Genomic DNA, 4,786 nt, shown 5'->3' on the forward strand with positions numbered 1-4,786 from the left:
TCCGCCCGCCTCCCAGGGAGCCCCAGAGCAAGGACTGCGGGGCGTGACCAGGCTCTGGGACCATCCCCCTGCTCAGTCACTGGGTGGGGGAGGGGGTGCGGGAAAGCAGAGGCGGTGCCTGAGGGGCCTGCAATTAAACCCTGCCCACCAGGAGGAGTGTCCCCGGGTCTGCCACGCCACTGTGACCCACGCCCTGCGGGAAGGAACGCAAGAGCCCCTCCCACGGGCACAGCGCCCCACGGTTCCCGCAGGACATTCCCGTGCTGTATTCAAGCCACGCATCTCTGCTCCCCACGCCCCAGGCAGTCAGCAAGCGCGCAGTGAGCAGCTGCTGCCTGCCGGGCTCCGACCCCGACCCTGGGAGCCCGCACGCAGCTCACGTCTGTGGTGGTGCAGCGGCACCCGCAAAATGTGTGCGCCCGCGCCCTGCGCTTGCGCTCCAGCTCTGGCCCCCACCTGTCCACAAAGCCGCTGGAACTGCTGAAGGCAAGAACCAGCCAAGGATGCGCCCCTAACGCGCCTCCAGGTCCTGCCATGGGGCCGGGTTCCGTGCAGAGGTGGGGAGCCCTTTCTCCCCAGCCCGGTGACACCCTGGGCCCCGGGGGCCGGAAGCCGCAGCTGGGCGCCCAGTCTCACAGGATCTCCCTCGGCGGCCTCCTCGGCTTGCACCTCCAACTTCTGCGGGAGCCCAGAACTCAGGAGAGCCCAGAGGGGAGACGGTTTGCAGCCCATCTTCCCGTCTCTCCGCGCTCCCTCTTCCTTCCAAATGCCCCATGCTCAGGCCAAACAAGTTTCCCTGTAAATGTTCATGGAAACCTGGAAACCTGTGTGTGTGTGTGTGTGTGTGTGTGTGTGTGCGCGCGCGCGCGCGAACCACAGATGTGTCTCTAGTCAAAAACTCCCCATTCTTCGCAAAGCCAAGACTACACTTGTATACACTGTATGTTAGCTAACTTGACTATAAGTTATTTTTTTAAAAATGCCCCATTCTTGGGATGCCTGGGTGGCTCAGCTGGTTAAGTGTCCGACTTCGGCTCAGGTCATGATCTCACAGTTCTGGGTTGGAGTCCTTCGTTGGGCTCTGTGCTGACAGCTCAGAACCTGCTTGGGATTCTCTCTCTCTCTCTCTCTCTCTCTTTCTCTCTCTCTCTCCCCCCTCTGCCCTTCCCCCACTTTTTCTCTCTCTCAAAATAAATAAATAAACTTTGAAAAAAAAAGCCCCATTCTCTCCCCGTAAGACTGAGGGGGGACGAGAGCTCAGGAATCTGGCTCCCACTCTGGTGTCTGCCCCAGAATTCTCAGGGGAGGGGGCGGGGGGAGGGTTCTGTTCAGCCCACTGCTTATCTGGGCAGCTACAGAGGCGACCCCGGAAGTGGATTCTGGAAGAGCATGGTGCTGGGGCTGGAGGAGGGGTGCTGCTGACGTTGGGGAGTCTCTGCATGGGGAGCTGGGTGGCCATAGCCCTCAGTGGAGCCTTCTTGCCCCCAGACACAGCCTGGCTTGTCCCCCTCCCCTGGCTCACCCATCTACTTCATGAGCTAAGATCTGGTCCTTGGGCCCCAAGGACAGTGGCAGTCACTGGGGAGCAACTGGATGGCCTGGGAGGCACCTTCCTTCCTTTTCCCAGGATGCACGAGGGGCCCCCAGGCCTGTGCAAGGCCCGAACCCCCCTTTCTGTGGTTCTGGATCACATGTCGCAGACGGTCAGGAGCATCATCTAGGGCAACCAGGAAGGGCTCTGCTGAAGAGAGTCCAGCCCTTGGGGTCTGGCGTGGAGCCCCTAGTGCTGCCCCCCTCCCCCCGCCCCCTGGGCCAGGGCCTCCACTTCCCGGCAGCCCGGCTCTGACCCTGCTAGGAAGAGTCCTCCCAGACGGCCCTCTGGAACCAGGGTGGAGAGGGACCCAAGTGCCACACACTGCTGAGGAGGGAGGCTGGGGCCCAGCTGGGGTCAGGAGATCTGGGTTCAAGTCTCCAGCCTGTCGCAGGGCCCCCTCTCCCTGGCTAGGCCTCGGTTTTTCCCACCGGGACTAAGAGAGAGCTTGAAGTTCTCTGCAGCCCTCTGCAGCAGCGATGGTCTAGGATGCCAAGCAGGCCGACGGGAGATCCTAGCAGTGACCAGTCCCCAGGACAGGCCGGCCCCGCGGGCTCTCCAGGCTGGTGGTGTGCCTCTCAGCCTCGCAGGACCCCTCCCTCCCCAGTGCACCGGTTACGCGAGAGTCTCCAGGCTCTGAGACGCTCCACCCCCAGCCAAGGGCACAGAGGACAGGACGCACTTACATCCGGGAATACTGGCCAACAGCAGCCTTGGGCTAACAGAGGGCTCCGGGCATCTCAGCTATCGCTACCCTGCGGGGCAGAGCAGGGGACCGCTGAAGGGCACAGGGAAGGGGCTCTGTGGGAGGAAGAGGAGACAAGCTTCATACTTCTCAGGGATGCGCAGCCGCAGCAGCCCACTCCCGTTCCTGCCCTCCTGGCACACATGGCTGTTCAGTCACCACCTCACCCTCTTTCCCGCAATCCTCCAGACTGCCACAGGCCGCCCATCACACGCAGCACTTGACCTCAGCTTGTTTTCAGAGGTTTTGTCACATCAATAGGAGTTAGATCCTAAAGTCCTCACACCAAAGGAAACTTCCAGAGTGTCAAAGATCATCCTTGAAAACTTCCTGAATTTCAAAGTACAGGATAGCTCAGATTCTTTTTTTTTTAATTTATTATTTATTGAGAGAGAGAGGGAGAGAGAGAGAGAGAGAGAGAGAGAGAATCCAAAGCAGGCTCTGCACAAGCAGTGCTGACTGAACCTGACATGGGGCTCGAACTCACAAACCATGAGATCATGACCTGAGCCAAAACCAAGAGCTGGACGCTTAACCAACTGAGCCACCCAGGGGCCCCAGGATAGATGGGTTTTCCCTCCGACCTCACCACGGACCACGGAGCCATTGGTGGAGCACCAAATGATGGGCTCAAATGCAGTTGGTGGGGAGTCTGGAGCGTATGAAAATGACTGTCTTTAAAAGCTACACTCCCTCGGGGCAGCCAGAGAGACAATAGGGACCGAGATCAACAAAGAGGACATACCTTCCCTGGGAATAGCACAGTCACTGGTGGGACAAACCCACCTGATCCAGAAGAGCTCTTAGCTTTCGCTCCTGAGACCAAGGAGCACAGGCTGAGGGAGTGGGGACTTTGCACGGGTTAAATGCCAAATGATGCAAATCCACTTAATTTGCCATCCCCACAATATCTCATGAGCACCTGCTGGGCATGTTTACATATCCTTGTGACCTTGTGGTACGGACCTGTTAACACTGGAATAGATATATATCATTCTTTTCTTTTAATTTTTTTGAACATTTATTTATTTTTGAGAGACAGAGCGTGAGCAGGGGAGGGGCAGAGAAAGAGGGAGATACAGAATCCAAAGCAGGCTCTAAGCTCTGATCTGTCAGCACAGAGCCCGACACGAGGCTCGAACTCACAAACCACTAGATCATGACCTGAGCCGAAGTCCAGATGCTTAACCAACTGAGCCATCCAGGCACCCCAATGTGTATCGTTCTTGAAAGGGGGATTCCCAAGGCTGACGCCTCTCTGAGAAACTCCTCACATTCTGGGACTCGGTGAGAAGCTGAGCCCACCTTCAACTACAGAAACAAGTGCCAGGTGCTTGCTTTCCTCGGCACCCTTGCAGCAAGGGCGCAAGCATGAGACTTGAACTCTCTCTCACACAACCAGACTTATCTCTTCAGACATACAGACGCAGAGAATCAGAGGCACCTGGGTGGCTCAGTCGGGTAAGTGTCTGACTCTCAGTCTCAGCTCAGGTTATAATCTTTCAATTTGTGGGATTGAGCTCTGCGTTGGGCTCTGTGCTGACAGCGTGGAGCCTGCTTGGGATTCTCTGTCTCCCTGCCCCTCCCCAACTCACACACATGCATGCACATGCACGCTCTCAAAATAAACTTTTAAAAATATTTAGGGGCGCCTGGGTGGCTCAGTCAGTTAAGCATCCAACCTCATGATCTCGCAGTTCGTAAGTTTGAGCCCCACATCAGGTTCTGTGCTGCCAGTTCAGAGCCTACAGCCTGCTTCCAATTCTGTGCTTCCCTCTCTCTGTGCCCTCCCCTGCTCGCATTCTGCCTCTTTCTCTCTCTCTCAAAAATACATAAATATTTTTAAAAATCTTTAAAAAAAGATGCAGAGAACCAGACTGTGTGGGGGGGGGGGGGGNGCACTGAATGCGCAGAGACAGGAAGCAAAGCAGGGAACCCCACACCTCAGTATGAAAATGACCAGTGACCCAGCAGGAAAAGATAAAAATGAGTGGGCAAGTCATAGCAAAGGGAAACAAATGACCAAGAGACGGGTAAAGAGATGCCCCACCACAGAGGTAAGCAAGGAAGGAAAAATAGTGATGAGCTGCTCTTTCCCACCCGTCAGCCTAACAACAATGTAAAGGTCCAAATGCCGTGAAGTGGCATCTCCTTAGAGTTTTGTAAAACAGATGCCAATATATAGACAGCTGACAATGTCCGTGCCCTATAGCCGGCAGCTCCTAATCTAGGTAAGTAAGTGTGTACCAGATAGAGAGTTCCAGCCCTTGAGTGTAGGAAGGAAATACTGATCCTTTCCGATGTGGGGGCAACCGTGGGGGAGAAGGTAACTGGGGCAGCCTGAGCCCTGTGCCCGCTGCGACACAGCCAGCCTACTCGTGTTCTGAACTCCGTCGTGTTTACCCCAGCGAGATGTACATGTTCTGTTTATGCTGCATGATGCGAAACAG

The sequence above is a fragment of the Crocuta crocuta genome, unplaced genomic scaffold (genome assembly GCF_008692635.1).
Source record: "Crocuta crocuta isolate KB4526 unplaced genomic scaffold, BGI_CrCroc_1.0 scaffold124, whole genome shotgun sequence".
Taxonomy (NCBI): Eukaryota; Metazoa; Chordata; class Mammalia; order Carnivora; family Hyaenidae; genus Crocuta; species Crocuta crocuta.